This window comes from Prinia subflava, chromosome Z (assembly GCF_021018805.1).
Source record: "Prinia subflava isolate CZ2003 ecotype Zambia chromosome Z, Cam_Psub_1.2, whole genome shotgun sequence".
Classification (NCBI taxonomy): Eukaryota; Metazoa; Chordata; class Aves; order Passeriformes; family Cisticolidae; genus Prinia; species Prinia subflava.
Window position 1 is genome coordinate 82,147,726 of NC_086283.1, and position 18,132 is coordinate 82,165,857.

Here is an 18,132-nt window from a genome sequence, read left to right on the forward strand (position 1 = left end):
TGGGTCCATGCCAGGAAACCATGATGAGGTTTGGAGCTGTAGCTCAGACCTTGGTGCTTGCTCATGTTGGGCTGTCTTGTCTTGAGCATTCCCAACTCTGGATGTTTTTCCTCTCCACAGCTGAACAGTGTGAGCATCTTTGTACTGAGCACACCCCAACTCTGCAGGTTCCATGCAAGCCTTGCATGGCATGGCTTGTCACATGTCATGGATGCATCGTGTGCTCTTGGTCAGTGAAAAAGCAGAGGGTTGCAAGCAGCTCTCTGCCTTTTGGCTACTTTCTGGATGCTGTGTGACCTGTGTTAGTCTGAGCCAGTGCCTGCTGCCAGCAGGCTGGAGCCAGGGATCTGTGCAGTATTTCATTCGCATGGTGGATGAGCTAGAACTTGCCATCTTTTGATGTCTTTGCAATTGATATGGTGCCATTCACTTTTTTGGGGAAATAATTGCTTAGCCCTCCAATGCAGAGTTCATCCCTGCTCTGCCCACATGGACTCAAGCTGCTTCCCCTTCCCTCTATGCCTGACTTCCCTGAGCTGCCAGCCAGGTGCAGCTGCCCTCTGAAAAGGCTCTCTGGCCTCACCACCATCTTTCTCTTCTTCCTATCTTGCCCTCACTGCAGCCTAGGGACATGGACTCCATGCACCGGGAACACTGGGCAGCCTGTGCCACCTCTCATTCCTCCTCCAGATTGGTGGTAAACAGGGATGTGCCTAAATGAAAAGGCAGAAGGGGAAATTAAGACAGACTGGGAAGGAATTTTTAGAAGCCACAGAATTGGGCTTAAAAACCTGTGTGATGATTCTGTGCCATCCTCACCCTACAAGGCTTCCCAAATGGGGTATGCTGGTTTGGACAACCACAATGCCGGGACTCCCGCCCACTGCAGCCCACCCCAGGGACCTCTGGTCACACAGGTCTGTGTGTTTCTGCATCACACCATGGAGTGGGACAGCTTCCAGGCAGTCAGCCTGGACATCACCCGTGGGGAACCTCCCCTTTCTGCCACAGCCTTTATGATCCAGCCCTTCCTCTCATTCCTCCTCCCTCTCCTGACCAGCATGTGGGTTTGTTTCTGCTTATTCCGCTCTATACTTCTACTTATAGAGCTTATTCTGCTCTATACTACTATTACTGCTTCTGCTTATTCTACTCTGTGTAACTTATAGGGAGAGGGGGATTCCCCTGTCTCCAGCTGACCTGAAGCATTGGACTTAAGTGGCCAGATAAGGTCCAAAATCAGAAACTCCTTCCTGGAGGGAGGAGCTGGTACTGTGGGCATTCCTGCTGGTCACATCAGTGCAAAGCAGGTGTGATTATGCTGCTGGGTTGCTCTGTGCAAAAGCACCAGGCTGTTCCTTGCTGCAAATGTCAGTGGTGATATACAACCTTTGCAAACCCCACCTGCTTTACTGGAGCAGCATAACCACACCAGCAATGTTCCCATCACCTCCAAAGGCTCAGGAGGGGAAGCACCCCTTGCTTTTTTAGCTGCCAAAGCAGTGTTCACAAGTGTGATTTTTGCCATGGTGGTGTGAGGACTGCTGTGTCAGCCCATGGAGGGTTTTGTCCAGAAGTGGAAAAAAACAGCGGGCTTTTTCATGGTCATTAAAAAGTTCACAAAACTCCTGTGAGACAGTCATTGCAGGCATCGTTTTGCATCATTCCCTTCTCCCACTTCCCTGTCTCTCGGCAAAACTCAGGGATGATTCCCACTTGGAAGTGAGCAGAGCAGTTGTCCAGGAACAGGGGCACTATGAGGTCTGTGCTACCGCACACCTCCAGGGCTTAATTGTGACCAAAAAAAACCCAAAATGGCAGAGAGGACAGAAGACAGCTCCTGCAGGAGGGTGCCAGGATGGAGGTGCTCCAAACTGCAAGTTTATGTTGGGACAGGCTGGGCAAAAAGGGGACGCTTGGATACAGGACGGAGCCAGCTCTGCCAACTGCTGCATATGTACAAAGACAATATTAGATCCTTGCATAGTTCCCGTGATGTTATCAAAGAAGGGATTTAAGAAGGACCCTGGGAAAACAGGAGTAAAGAAGGATGTGAAGGGAGCAGGGGGAACTGCCAAAAGGAGAAAGACTTAAAATAGTCTGTTCAGTGACTTCAAGGGAAGCTGGAAAGATGCCTTGACTTCTTTTGGTAATTACCTCCAAGCAGAGAAGATAGTGGGTACTAACCCAGCAAGCAAAGACATAACTAGAGCCAATAACTGGAAGCTGAGCCACAACCACATTTGAATTAGAAATGATGCTCATATTTTTAATAGAAAAAATGATTAAGCATTGGAACAAACTGCCAAAAGCCGTGTTGGCTCCTCTGTCGCTTGTTATCTGCAGAGCAAGGCTGGCTGCCTTGCTGAAAGATGGCTCTGTCAAACACAAGTTATTGGGCTCAATAGAGGGGTAATGGAGAGATGTAATGGCCTGTGCAACCCAGGAGGTCAGGTGAGATGAACTAATTTTCTCCCATGGCCTACAAGTCAGTGTCTTAAGGAAGGTGCACATCCCTGTCTTGCAGATTTAGCTTTGAGGCTGCTGTTTCTTTCATCGGATAATGTGGCTGAGGTGTTTGGTGGTGCAGATCAGGGCTGCGAGGAAAAAACCTGCAGAACAGGAAGATGTGGGGTTTTCAGAGGATGCTGCATGTCCCCACTTAGGATGCTCCTCACCCTGCTCTGTCCTAGCTCCATGATGTCATGGCTTTTTGTGCACCCACTCCTGGCTGGGAGACAAATGTTGCCTCAGTGCTGGTGTGTCTGCAAGGCACAGGGCAAGGCAGGAAAAGACAATGGGACAAAATGGGACAAGAGGGCTTGGGTCTGAGAAAGGGAAGGAAGAAGAGAGATAGGATGGAGACACTCGTGTAAGCATTAACTTCAAGGACAGAAAGCTCTCACAGCCCTCCTTCGAGGGAGGGATTGACAGAGAGCTTTTGATGAGAAGCCGAATGGAGATAATGTGCCATCAAACAGCATGAACTCTGCCTCCAGCGTGCAGACAGGAGCTTGGCACAGCACACCCAAAAGCACTTACCTTCCTTAATGGCTAGGCAGAGCCTCCCAGGCCACCCCATTATGAGCTGCCTCCCCAGGCGAGCTGGCACAAAGGGCTTGGCCAGCCCAGGGGCAGTAGTGCCACAGTGCTCCAGCCCCAACAATCCCAGCCCCTCCACCTTACACCCCTGGGGTGTAAGGCAGACGCTGAAAGTACGGTGGGGCAGCACTCAAGTTTGGGGTCAAAGCTGGTTAGTTGGTCTCTATTTCAAGTTGTCTGACCCCTCTGGGAGCAGAAAAAGCCTTGCAGGCTTTCAGTCACAGGGGGTCATGCACCCTGCACGTCACAATGCTGGCATTGCTCACAGGTCCACTACCCAGGGCAGGAGCAACTGGTGGCCCAGGGTAGCAAAAGGGCTGTGGCACTTGCAACTGGAGTTTCAGGGTGGTGTTGCTTGTGGGCAAAGCAGCACTCACCCCCCCAGGCTCTCCACCAGCAACCTGCAGGCACAACTGAGCTTATCCTGGGTGAGCAGCCCAGCAGAGACACAAGAGAAGGGGGATGCAGCCCCAGCACAGGGCTCCTGCTGAGCATCTTTTCCCCATGAAGGAACAACACACCAGCAGCTGCTGGCAAACACAATCTGGGGCATGTATCAGCAGGAGGAGCATGCATGTATCAGGCTAGGAGGGGGCCAAGTCATGTTCACCTACCACCCCGACAGCGCTCCCTGCTTTGTGTGAAAGAGGCGCTTTGATTGCTGACATCTATAGACAATCAGATAAGAATTAGAGTTTTTCCTGTAGGCATAAATGGTATTTCTAATCTCATAATCCCTTAATATTGTTCTCACCAGGATGTGGCTGGTGCTAATCCCTGAGAGTTTGTTCTAGGGCAAATTTCAGGGAAGCCAGGGAGGTGCAGGAGAAGGGGCTGACCACCTTCCCTCTCTTCAGTCCCAGAATCCCCTCTGGGTGCAAAGCAGGCAGGGACAGCAGATCAGGCTGCTACCCCTCTTGCCAGGTGGAGGATGCTCACTCTAGGATAGAGGCATTTCAGAGTCCTTTCACCACTGCTGCAAAGAGCCCCCACAGGTCTTCCTGCTCCTATTACCACTCTGGGTTTGTCTCTTGGCTGATCAGCTCTGTGGCACCAGAAATAGACTCCTGCCTTGTTTAGCCACTTGGCTGCTTTCCAAAAGCAAATACTGATCCCTGAGGAGCACCTGGGGGCTCTATTTCTGTTCTAAAGAGGTGCAGTGAGGGAAACACCCAATTGCTGCAAAGTCCAAGGTTCCCAGCGAGGTAAGGGTGATAAGTGTTTTGTAAGGACCCTGGGCTGCCTTTGGCCCTAATTTTGCATCCTCTTTGGGATAGTGTAGGGAGAACCACTTGGATTGCTCTTTACCTGCTGTCCTGACATTGGTGTACAGGATACAGATGTGCCTCTCTTCAGCAACCCACAGTGGCCTTCCATACTGGCCACCTTGCAGGCCCAGTCAAGGTGGAAAGTGAGCTGAAAACGTCTCACCATCTACTATCAGAACAGGCAGGAATTCCTGTTTCTCTTGTCCCTGCTGCATCTTCCTTTCTGCAGTCCAGCCCAGCTGTGTGTGACAGCTCCATTGGAACTGAACCACTCCAGGAGCTTGCACTCCACTCCCAGCAGGAGCTGGGATGAACCTGGGTGATATCAGGCTCCCCTGCTGCCTGCAGCCAAGAGCATCCCACCGTGGTGCAGAGATGGAAATCATGCTCTGGGCACCAGTCCATCCCAACAGATGGTAAGGGGCCAAGGCAGCATTGTTTCAAGGAAGCAGTTTGCAGTTCAGAGGGCCTGATATGTGCAGACACAGGTCTGTGCATTTCCTGTCTCCTGGGTTCCTTTGCTTTTACAGCAGCTGTTCCTTTTTCTGCCACTTCAACTTATTCCCTGCTTTTATTCTGCAGGCAGGTTGGAGAGGCAACAGATTCAGCCACATTCTGGGCATCTCCTTCATCCTGGTGAGGTGAAGGTGTTGGAGATGGCTTGGCAGCAGTAAATACCCAGCAGGTCTGTGTCTGTGAAGCTGGAGAGCCTCATGCTGGTAACAATATGCCCGTGGCATGGGCGTGCAGCAGGACAGGGGATGTGTGAAGAGGCACCTTCCCTAGGGAAGTGTGCCCATCACTGTGCCCTCCACACTCCTCTCATGCCATCCTATCCCCCAGCAAGCTTCCCATCTGCCTTGCTGAAACCTGTCCATCACTGCCTTGTAGCTTGGAGGCACTTGTTACTATAGCTACATTTTTTCTTGCAGGGAAAGTTCAGATCTCTGCTGGGGTGAGATCTCCCTCTCATTCTTCACAGCTGGAAGGGAAGGACAGGGCTTAGCCTGGAGGCCAGGCACTGAAGACTGTGCCATGGGAATACTGTGATGGCAGGACTCAGGACAGAGTGGTGTGATGGTGCAACCTGTCCAGGAGTCCCTTAGTGTCTAGCAAACACTGAAACTCTGAAAAGTCCCTGGGAAGAGAGGGGTGGTTGGTGTAAGTTTGTAGTGAGTCAGCCTAACACTTCAGTGTACATCCCGCCTGCTCTCCAAAGAGAAGCAACTGGAGAAGGAGATAGCAGGAGCCCTCATTGCACTGAGAGATGCTAATCTTCAGATTCCTGAGTGGTTTGCCCAGAAAGAAGAAATGAATGGGATTTGCAATTCATTGGCAACTTTGGAAAAATGCCCTGTAAGTCAGAGCCCAATGAAAAGTTTTGTTGTATATTGTTAGAGAGTCAAGCACTTGTGTTTAAGATTTTGCTCATTTTATTTTGGTTTGATGAGGTTTTTAATTGAATCAGAGGGAGCTCCAAAAGGAAAAGCCCTGAAAACCCAACCTTTCATTTAAAATCACCAAAAGCAAAAAAAAAAACCCTGCTGCTGTTGTCCTGTTTCTGTTGTGAACAAACAGGCTGCAAAGCAGCCACAGATGTCTGAAAACCTTTGGCACAGCCAGATCTGTGGTGGTCCCCTGGGCAAGGTGCTGATAGGACAGTTTGCTTTGTACCCATTTGGTTGGTCCCTTGGTGCAAACTGGCCTTGCTGGGGAGGGGGTGGGTCCACGGCCGTGGGTGGGTGAGCAAAGGCTGTTCTGAGCAGCCTGGGGCTGGTATGGGTGCAGAGCAAGGTTACCAAACCCTGAGACATGAGGGTGGGAAGGACACAGGTGAGTGCATCCATTGACACTGGAACTGTGAACCTCTGCCCCTTTCCATGCCTCCCATCCCTGGGGTGTCTCTCTCTGTGTAGGACTCCCTCTGCCCAGAATCTGGCCTTGCCCTGTGTTGAAGCTTGGACATAGAGTCCTTGAGATCAAGTAGACATCCTAACTTTGCCTGATTAGGGCATCCACATCTGCAAAAGGAGGGCAGCGATAGCATTCCCTGGATTCGGATTCCACAATCCAGAGGTGGATTGTGCCTGTATTATCTCCCTTCCATGAGCAGCCCAGTCTCTGTCTCTTAAAACTTGTTTAAACCAGCCCTTTTTCTCCTTGGGGCTGGGATAACACTGCTGTTCACAGCTGAAGGCCCTCCTGCCCCCATGGAAATCATCCAGGGCTGCACCAGGAAAAGCAGATAATTAAATTCAGGCCCTTGCTTTTCCCCCATCAAGCAGATGCAGCATGATGGCAGTCCTACAGAGACTTTATTTGGGGCAAGGGGCAGAAATTTCAGTCTTGCTTCCCCATAGCAGCTGCTGCTATGTGTCCTCTGAGCCAGGGACCTGCTCCCCCTGTCCGGCCATGCCTTGCTGGCTTATCATTTCCAATCCTATCAGAAACAAAACTGCTGCTGCTTAATGCTTCATTACAGGCTGTTATGTGTCTCCTGCACTGCCCAGGAGAGCAGCAAGGAGGGCTCTGACTCTATTTAATAACTGTTTCATGGTTCCTAATTGACAGATAAAAATGCTACTAACTCAGTTTCATCGAACATAAACCATGGGCAGGAGCAGCGGTGCCCTTCTGGAGCCAGGGTGGCAGCAGGAATTTTGATCCATTATTTTGACATGGGAAATCCATAATATGCCAATCTGCCCTCACAATGACGGGTTTATGCCTTACTTTTCCCCTCTGCTGGTTTTGGCTTTGCAGCCTGGGAGAAGCTGTTGGGGAGGCATTTGGGGAAGGGTGGCCAGAGAAGATAGAGGAAGTGCGATGGTGGCTGGTGCTTTATTCTGAGGGTCCATTCCCACGAGGGGCTGTAGCACCCCTGGCACAATTCTTGGCAGCAAAGATTAGCTTTGCAGCATGTGCCCATGGGGATCCATGTCTGCTCACCTCAGGACTGTGCCTCACCCTGTCAGGTCCCCAGCCCCAGGATGTCACACTGGGGCTGTTAGGCTGAGCCAGACTTGTACCTAGGGAAGATTCACCAAGACTTTCAGCTCTGGTAGAAAAGGACCTATATGTGCTCAGATGAAAAAGGTAAAGACTTATTATTGTAATTTAGAGATGCTGGTAAATCAAGGTTGTTTTTTGTGCCCTGTGTGGTTAGCAGGATTGTGTCATTCTCTGGGGCATTCCCCTCCCTCAAGTGACCCAGAGTTCTTCCATGTTCTGCGCTAAGAAACTCCACACAGAGAAACCCCTGCTGTCTTCAGGAATAGTAATGATAAATGCTGGGATTCAAAAGCCACATGCTGGACCTGAAACCTGCTATTCAAATAATTTGGGATTTGCCTTATCAGATCCTACATGGAGCAGGCACTTAAAAAAAAGTCCTTGGAAATGAGATTTTTCAGGGTTTCTCCTCCCATCACAATAACTGAAAACTTAAATACCAACTGGGAGTCCCATTTTTGACTGCTGCTGGGGTTGAATTGTGCCTGGCTTGGGAGCAGCCTCACTCCCAGGGGGCATGGGCAGAGGTGGAGTTGCAGAGAAGTGTTGAGGGCTCATAGCTCTGTGCAGAGCAAAGCAAAGCCGATGGCCAGTGATGGCATGCTGAGAGGATGAGAGGTTATTAGCAGCGAGCGCTTCAGGGATAACACGGAAGATATTGATTTAAATAAAAATCACCATAACAGCAGCTCTAACAGTACCCTGTGGGTCGCTTGGAGGAGAATCAGAGGCAGCAGAGCTCCAGTGTTGGCACAGTTGGAGCATCTCCTAGCTGGAAGTATCACACTGGAGAGAGCCAGGACTGCTGCCTGTGCTCGTGAGCAGGGACAGGGAAGCAGGCACTGTGCCAAGGCATGCAGCACACACTGGGATGCCTAAAGAACATCACTGTAGTGAGGTGAGAGGCTGGACCCACTGTGACCCACAAGGGCACACGGTACTGTTTGCAGCTCTGCTGGGAGCCACAGTGCCAGGACATGGATATCCATGATCTCAGCCACTTGCACAGCCCCCATGGAGGTCAGATTCCCATGGTGTGAGTCAGCTGCATTCCTCCCCAGGGTCAGTGAACTGTGCTAGGCTTCAGTGCCCCGGCTGTCTCCTGCCCCCAACGCTTGCAGTGATTAACTGCACTGGGGATGCTCGGTTTGGGTGGACAACACAAAGGCTAAGGGTCTCAGGTCAGCTGGGGACAGCTTCCGCTGCTCCTCCATGGGAGAGGAGAGGAGCAGAGCAGTTTCTTGGCCACCCTTCATACCGGGAGTGCTTTTATCAATGGGGTGTGAAGGGGTGATAAAACACTACCAACTGTCTCCATAGACAGCTAATCCATTGGTATGGATTTGTTGTTAGGGAATCCCGCATGCCTGCCCAGTTCCTTGTAGCTGGCTGTAACTCTCCTGCCGTGGGTAAAGCCACCTGCAACACCAGCTGCCCCCATCAGGATATGGAGCCATGTCATGATGGGCTGTCAGCAAACAGAGATGTGATGCGAGCCAAGCTGTCAAGACAGAGAAGGTCTCAGCACGTAACAGAAGGGTTTCTCCACTCCGGGTGTTTTTGTATGTGGAGATTTTAGTGTGTTTCCTCCTGATCAGCATGCTTCCATGAGAATTGGGCATTTTGCAGAAGAAACCTCCCATGCCCTTCAGCTTTCCCACAGAATATGGACAGATCATCTGCTGGACCTGCTCACAGACAGCACGGGCTGCACCAAGGTGGATCCACATTACCAGATCTCTTGTCACATCCTGCTTGAGGGAATTAAAACCACCTGGAGCAGCCCTGTCCCTCTGGGGCGACACAGCTTCCTTCAAGCCACCTCACAGCCCAGTTCTGGCATTGAGCAGGCAGTGTAAGGGTCAATCCAGTGCATTCATGCATTACAGTCAGGGAATGGAGACACGCACCCAGCCTGGATCCAGCCCTGATCCTGCCCACTGGGCTGTCCTGGGAGCATTACACACCTGATCAGTATCAGTGTCTCTCTGAGGACAAGGCAAAATGAGCAAACTCCCTTGCACTGGGATGGCTGCTGGGAGTGGTCAGATGCCAGGAGCTGTGGCTGGGAGCTTTATGTGTAACCACAGTGTCTGCTTGCACTCAGACTCTGCACCGAGACAGTCACTCAGCTTTAACGTCCCTGTAAATGGCATGTGTGGGGCTTTTTTCCAAATCAACACAACCTTCTTGTAGATGTGAAGTTCCCAGTGCAGTGCTGCAGCCCTCCAGCAGCACCCCTGCGCTCCCTTGAGCTTATTTCTACATGGAAAACCCCACATGGGGCAAAACCAGAGGAGATGCAGCACAATCAAAATCCAGCGATTTGGGGCTGCACAAGCCTTACTGTCAGCGAGTCCAAGCCAATGGTAGTATGAACACGGTGTCAGACAGCATCTGCAACAGGAATAAGAGTATTTCCAGCACTCTTAGAGGCCAGTTTACAATGCTGGGATTCTCTCCAGCTAAACCACTTGGGTTCAGATTTTCACTAACCCACCTCATTTCCTCATTTTTCTTAATCTCCCGGCAAAAATTAAACCACTGTCTGCTTTGACCAGCTCCTTGACTGGAATTAAATTACTAACTTCTGGCCACTGGTGGTCCTGGGCTGGCTTGTCCTAGGAGGTGGCAGTACAGACTAAAATGGGGGTAATAGAGAGTAAAATTGCAACCAAAGAGTTTTGGCCAAGCAAGCAGCTTTGTCCTCAAGCATTACAAGATGATTGACTCCTATATCTTTGTGCCATGGGAAAAGGCAGATGTGTGCACCCCCTGCAGCGACCCTGTGATGTGGAACGTGAGGAAGATGTGGGGGCCCAAGGCTGCTGCCTGCCCTGCTGTGTGGCCCTTACAGGGCAGGATACTGCCCTGAACAGATCCCTTTCTGAAGGACAGCAAAACTGTGAGGAAAGCATTCTGCCCTGATATCAAGACTTCCAGTGGAGGGAATCCTCTTGAGTCTTTGGCAAGCTCTTCCAGGTGTAAACATTTACCATTTTTATGCATTTTTATCAGGCACTGTTCTCTGTGGTGCTCAGTGACAGGACCTGAGGGAATGGCCTGAAGCTGTGTCAGGAGAGATTTAGGTTGGATAACAGGAAAAAGTTTTCCACCCAGAGGGTGGTTGGGCACTAGAACAGGCTCCCCAGAGAAGTGGTCAGAGCACCAAACCTGACAGAGCTCAAGAAGCACTTTTGCAATGCTTTCAGGCACAAGGTGGGATTCTTGGGGCTATCCCATGCAAAGCTAAGAGCAGGAATTCATGATCCTTGTGGGTCCCTTCCAACTCAGCATATTCCATGGTTCTGTGAAAACACTGCAGACAGGTGTGTCCTCCATATAAAGGAAAGATTCGATTTGCTTTCCCCAAGTGTCTGTCTGTCCCCATCAGGCACAGAAAGAGTGGAGACAGACTGCTTGGCTCAACCAGTTCCTTTCCAGGTGGTTAAAAACAGATCAAGGCAACTGAGAGCATCAGCCCAGCCCTTCAGAGAGGTGACTATTCAGCTCTCCATGGCATTCCTGCAAAGTTTCTCACCAGGATTGGTGCTCATCAGGCTGGCATCTCTTCTGACTCACGGCTTGAGGAGGACAAGATCTGCACTGCACGTCTTCACTCTATGGCTCAAGTCTTCTAAATCCTGCCTTGAGAGACATCCCACATCTTGAAAGGCTTTTGGCCATGTCAGGGCCAACATCTCCATCTTGTAAACTCTCAGCTCAGGCAGAGCTCAGGTGGTTTTCCTTACTGAGATCTATTGGTAGCTTTACTTTTAATAGCATGTACGTGATGTGTAGTGGGATAGACCATTCCAGCTCTGGCTGGCACATTATAAATCTCAGAAAGAAAAAAAAAAGTATGGAAAGGGCCAGAAGGACGTGGGGGGGGCGTGGTTTATGGAAAAAAAAAGCAGAAGAAAGAGACTGTTTTACCAGAACTCAAAAGCAGACAGGGGTGGGGAGCGGGAAAGGCAGGGTCGTACGGCTCGCTGGGGCAGAGTGTGCAGTTGTTTATACTGGAAATGAGTTTCTGTTTATTGCAAGCTATGGTGGGGAGACCACAAAGTGAATGTAAAACAAAATGGGAAGGGTGTGGGAAAAGTCAGGGGAGGGGGTGCGGGTGCCTTTGACAAACTCCAGAAGTCACGTCCAGTAATAAATCAAGCCGGGATCTGTCTCGGGACACAGGACCCAGAACATCTGCTTGGGCTGCAGGGAAGCCACGCAGGCAAGGAGGGATCTCCCAGCCTTGCCGGGGGCCAGGCAAGAGACAGGGGCTTGGGCAGCTCAGCCACCCATGGGTGCTGAGCACAGCAGTGCTCAAATGCCTGCAGAGGTTCCTGAGCACCTGGGGTTCACCAGGGGACTGCACTTGGGTCTGCGGGATTTAACAGGCATCCTCAGTCAGCCTCTCCATCCTCAGCAGCCCTCCCTTGACTGCTTTGTGCTTCCATTTCCCTGTAAGGTGACTGACTATAAGGTGATGGTAAGGTGGCACAGGATGCTTCATTCCACTTTTCCCAAGCCTTGCAGCAGTTACCACATGGGCAGGCAACTCCTGCATCATTTCAGAGCTGAGGATGGTGCCACCAGGAAGGGAGGACCACTGCCCAGTTCCAGGGCAGCAGGAATGTATGTTAACAGGGCTGGTGGTGAAATAAGAGACAAATCCCACAATAACTCCACTGGGGCCAGCAATGCATCCATTCTGTGTATGGACTTTGAAGGTATTAAGTGCTAAGGATTTTGGTTTGACATCTGAATCCAGCTGCATTGTTGTGAGAAGCCCTTGCAGGTTATTGCTCCAGACCAAACTTCCATAAATAATCTATTGCCTCGGGTGTAGTGCTTTGGAAGGGGCGTTGAATGTTTGTTTTGCTGATTTAAGCATTCCCGTCCTCTTCTTCCTTTTCCCCTTCCCTGGAAAATGGATCCTATTAACCACTGCAGATGACACAACACATGCCAATACATTTGCAACCCATTTGGCTCATAGCGACAGCTGCTTTCGAGCTACAAACTTCCTCAAGGGTCCAAGTAAAGCATCAGCATGAGGGTGAAACAAAGACAGTGCATCTGCCCAGTAGGTCCTGGCCCAGTTCTTGCTTTTCCATCCCACGCAGAAAGCATGGATAATTAATGCATTAATGCAGAAAGCAGAATAGAATGCCACCGAGATGCATGTGTGAGTTACGACCTCAAAAGTTATTTGAGTTTCACTATGCTGGGCCATGGTTGAGCTGCTCTGCCATAAAGCCGTGGGTGCTGCTGTGGGATCTGCTCTCCAGAAATGCCTGTGAACAACTTTCTGGGCATGGGACAGGTACCAATGCTATGCCTCCAGCATCTCCCTGTAGCAGACAAACCCCAAATCTTCCCATACTGGATCCTGGCCAGGTTCAACCTCATGTGACCACTGGAAAGGACCAAAACTTTGGCAGCATCACAAAATATACCCCCTTATTCCAGGCTTGTGCCTTTCTTCCCATACTGCTGGTGACTTATACACCATGGGCCAGACCTAACTGCATTGGCATTAACCCAGTCAGAGCTGTTGTTTCTGCTCCAATAGAGAATGGCAAACTCTTGGGTAAACCAAGACTGCTCTGCCCTGTCTGGTTTTTGCCAGCACATCCTTGCAGCTCTCATCTGCAGCCAAGCCCTGGCTCTCAGACCTGTCCCAGCTGCTCACCTCACCTCAGAAGGATTGTGAGCCATCTGTGTGCATCAAGAGGATAGTCCCTGTTGCAGGAGGCATTTGCAGTGTTCTCCTGGTCCGTGATAGGGAAGTGTGAGCCAAGACACCACAGCATCGTTATGCTGCTGGCAAGGTCCAGACCACGGGGCTTGCGCTTCACCTGTAATTTTCTGTGCAATGCTTCAGAGAGCACAGCAAAATCCTTCAGTGATTCTAATAACATTTCTCTCCAAAGCTCTAGGGTATTTCCCCCCTATCCCTGTGAAGTCACACTTTGGATCTGCTGAAATCCTAGCAAATGCCTCCTAAAATCCCCTGGAGCCCCTGCGACAGTTTATTGAGAGTCCAGGACTGTTCGACCTTCGAGGGGGTGAGAAAGGTAGGGGAAGAAAGAGCAGCCCTAGGCTTCCCTGCCAAACTACTTGATCCATTGCTAAGCCCATCGCAGAGACCACAACACAGCCAGAAATCAGTCCCAGACCATCAGTGGGGTGTCTGGGCACAGTGCCTTCCTCTCTCCTCTGCCCCAGGTGTCTCAAGCGTCTCCCACTGTGCTCCTGTTGCATGAACAGTGTGGTGTGTTCCCTAAAAAAGCAGCAGTGCCCCAACCACGTGTGCATGGTGCTCACCCCAGCATCCTGGACCCCTCATCCTGCCTAAAAGAGTTTTGTGAACCTCTGGGTCACAACTCCTTCCCCTCTGTGGTGCTTGGATAGTGCAGGAAGGTTGCCAGTCCTGGGGGAGCTCTGTGCTGGGTGTTCCCACCATTCTTCAGGAAATAATTAAAACACTGGTAACAATACTTTCATGTGACAATAAGTGCTTTAAGTGCTTTTTATTTCTTCTTTGTTGTAAGCAAATGAGAGGATGCGTGGGAGGCTGCTGTCCTCCATGAGGCAGGAGAGGTGTGCTGAGCATCCAGGTTATCGCTGCCGGGGCAGACTTGGCAACGATGCTGCTTTTGCCACCGATCCGGTGCTGATGCTCCCAGGGTAGGTGTGTTTGCTTCTGGGGTTTCATTGTTAAAAGGCCCTCGATAAATTACAGGGAGTCTGGAGAAAAATTGATTAAAGAATTAAAAGATATCGTATGACCTAAAGGGGAGATTAGAGGAATTTAGTGAGGTGCTTGCTGCTGAGTGAAGCTGGAGGGAGTAGGGACAGAACAAAATGAAAACAACCTTGCAAAGGTGGTGATTAGAGAAGGTGGAAAGAGTCCCTGTGAGTAACTGAATTGGTTTGTGCCTCACATTTTGTTTTGCAAATGTTAGGCTCTCACACATTGGTGGGAACAGGCTCCCCAAGCCACTTAAACCATTGGAGCTGCCCGGGCTGCACATGCCACAAACATCCCCTGAGGTTTGTGGGGATTTAAGCATCGAGCCAGGATTTGAGGAAGATGAGCATCATGTTCATAAAGCAAAGGGCCTTTTTTTAGCTCAATTTCTTTACAGATGGGCTGGATGATGGGACCTCCCTTGAAGCCAGCTGAGTTAAGGACACAGCTATTACTTCCAAATGCAGTGAAGTCTGGAGCTATGTGACTTACATCATCCCAAGGACCCCATTGCCTTAAGAATAGAATGAGGCCAGGGTCTGATTCAGGCCTGAGGATAAAAAAACAGACATTAGTAAAGAGAGCAGTGGTATTGAGTAGTGCTGTTAGCTGAGCTGGTATTGCAGCCCAACACCTCCAGAAATGTCACACTCTTCTGTTTTTCATCTGCTTGAAGGACACATCTTGGATGAGCTGTAGAGACTGATGCTCTTTCTGTCTCTACCCCAAGGTACCAACAGCACAGGCAAAGATTTCAGCATAAGCTGGAAACACTCCTACTGTTAGTGACATATCTGACTGGTGTTTTCTCAAAGCCAGAGAGTGAGCAGCTGAGGACTGGTGTGGAGATATAATTTCCTTTAATAAATTAGGAATCTTCCCAAATGCCTGTCATTAATGGTCTATCATCATCCCTGAGCAGCCAGAATAGCACCACAAACCAGGGCCACCCCCTGTGGTGTCCATCTCAGCTCCATCCCCACCATGGCCCAGTGCTGTGATTTTTCCAGAGTGTATCATGCAGAAGCACAGGTGGGATGAGTCAGGTGGCTTCTCTGGATGTACCAAAGGAGGCTGACTGCTGCTGGGAGGACTCTCACATATTTGGGATTAGAACAGCATGGGGAGAAGCTCCTTCTGGTCCTGTGCCAGTTCTCTACACCCACCTGCAGCACCTCCTTTGGCTCCAGCCCAGCTGTTTTTGCAGGATGCCTGCGGGTGGTTTCCCAGCAGGACTGCAACAATGACATGAAGCTGGGCAAAGCCACCAGCATTATAGGGGACAGGGCTCTCACACCCTCACAGCAGGGTCCAGGCAGCTGAGGGACAGGCATCGGCTGCAGATCAGCCCCAGGAGCAGAGTAGCTTCCCACCAGGAGATGATGTGGAGTAGAAAGACAGCCCCAAGGATGTGAGTTGCTGATCACGGGATGCTGAGTCTGTGTGAGCAAACTCAAATACAATCAGGATGGCCAAACACAGGATGAGCAAATGGCTCCTCTGCCTGTGCACACATCTGGTGCACCGTGTGGTACAGATTCCCATTTTTAAGACCCTTGCCCTGACTGAATCCAAAGTAGAGCAGACAGTACAGGCTCAAGGATACTGTGGGGCCTGCCTTGTGAGGGGATGGAAGAACAGACTGCAACATATTCCCTAGCAGAACATGTGGGTGAAAGGAGAGGGTGATTTTCAATAAATGCTGAAGGAAAGGAATTTTTCATGCAAAAGCCAGTGTTAGTGTGAGGACAAAGTGGGTAGGGGTTATGTCTGCTTACTAGATACTCCCATCAGTTCCTCCTGCCCAGAAAGGAGAAGCTCAAAAATATTCTCTGCTGTGGAGTGAGAAACCTCTTACTTCTTCCTCTCCATTCCCCATGGGGTGAGAGGCCTCTCTGCCAGCAGGTACCTCCCTCACTGGGGAAGAGGAGAGCAGAGAAAGGGACATATCCAGACTGCATGTCAAGAGAGATGAAGAGAGAAGAGGCATTTTTGGAGAGCTGCTGCCTGTTAAAGGCAGCCCACACTCCCCCGCTGGGAGATAGCTGGTAATATTCGTGGCTAGCTTGTCGCTCAGTGCATGACAAAGTGCTTATAGCTTCTCTCCAGAGGCTCTTCCTGGATAAATATACAACTTCCAGGAGTTCTGGTGGGACAGCTTTGCTGAGGATACATGGCTGTTGATGGTCCCAGTTGTGTCTGATCACACCTGGTATTTTCCTTATCTTCTCCATCTGGAGAGGTATTTTCCTTATCTTCTCCATCTGGAGAGAGGAGGGATTGCTTTCTTGCAGCCGTTAAATAAGGTGATGGAGGAGGCAGGGGCATTACATGGCATAGGTTGTGCAAGGAATTTCTGTCTGGAGCTGGGAAAAGAGGGAGAAGGGCGTGCTGAGTTCTCTGCTGCGTACAGTGCAGGCATGGAGGCAGGGGATCCTCGGGGTCCTGAATACCTGAAGAACCCTTGGGATCACTCTGCATTCCCCCTGCACGACCAAGACAAGAAAAGCACAGCCCTCTCTCTCAGCACACAGGGATGTTTCCTCTCTATGGCTTTCCCAGCTGATCTCCTGAAGGAGATTGTCAGGTGTCTGCAGGCTGCTCTGGTCCAGCCTTTTATTGAGGAGAACCAAAAAAGGCCACTACCTCTCCCTAGAGACCAGGGCTGTGATGTGCTCCCATGTGCACTGACCACAACCTCCTTGGGGTGTGGAGAAGTTACAGGGGAACCTGTGTGTCACCAGGAAGCATCTCCCACCCGCATTGCCTTGGCATAGTGCATCCAGCCCCATGCCGAGGAGAATGGTCCCCTGGAAGGAGAAATTATTTTGTCAGGAACTGGAAAATCTCATGTAACTAATGCCCTTCATCTTTCCCAGCCATTTTAGAAAAGACAGGTCCAGCATTTGGGTGGGAGCTGCAGAGGCATGAAGCTCTCCTCTCCAAATCCCAGCTGTGGAAAGCCCTGTGAATGTTCAAAAACCGAGAGCACATCAGCCCCCTACTCTCCCTTCCCTGCTGTCTGGGCATGGCAGACCGGCGTCCTGGGATGCTCCAGCCCTGAGCTGTGGGCAGGGATATGTTCTCCATCCCCGGGGCCTCCCAAGGCCCCGTTTGCCGGCACTTTCCCCTCATTTGCTGCACACTCTCTCACCCCAAGCCGCTCTCCGGGTCTCCAGGAGCTGGATGGGGGCCCGACGCAGTCAATCCCAGAGCAGCCGGTAACGAGGTTCGGTCATTACTGCCCGGGGCTATGTGCGAACCAGTGACCTGGCTCTGAAATGGTTTATGTTACATGCAAATCCCCTCGCAGAGGTGTTGGGGGAGGAAAGCCGGCCTCGCCGTGAACTCCCCGGGCTGAAGAGCAAACCCCAGCGCTGCAGAGAACTTCCCGTGCCTGGCGAGCTGCTGTGCTGCCGCAGCCCACCTTGCCGGTGTACCCATCCCAGGGGTACCACACCGAGCACCGCAGCCCCGGCCCCGCTCCAGGACTGGCGGTGCTACTGTTATACACAAAACAATAATCAGCTGCCGTAACGAGGATGCAGAGTAGCTGAGCTGGCTTCCCTGCTGTTGTGCCGGCTCCAAGTGGAAACAGCTGCATTTGGTTTGGTTAAATGTTTTATTTACTCACAATTATCCCAGATAACAGGTTTGCATTCGTTTGTTCAGTATTTAATATTGTTTCAGAGCAAAGCTGCTTTTTGGTTCCTGGTGGAGGACTGGAGGGTCAGAAGGGACTTTCTGCTGTGGTGTGGTCCCAAGTGAAGCGTGGGGGTGTCCAGCATCCCTGCTGTGCATCACTCCGTAAGGCACCCAGCCTGGAATGCTGCCCCATGGGAATAAAGTCACCTCCAGGAGCACAGCTGGGTTTGGTATGCTCAGCAGGATGGGCATCTCCCTGGGACAGCAATGCTGCCAAGCACCAGCACTGCCAGGGGGAGTGGGAACAAGAGGGTCTGTCATGGGTTTGGGATGCCAGATGGCTTCTCC

General features: G+C 50.9%; 1 protein-coding gene across 9 annotated transcripts in view; it reads left to right on the forward strand.

The window, feature by feature from the left end:
- CNTFR (ciliary neurotrophic factor receptor) overlaps window positions 1-18,132 on the forward strand; it is a 204,346-nt gene that overhangs the window by 155,268 nt on the left and 30,946 nt on the right. The window lies entirely within an intron of this gene.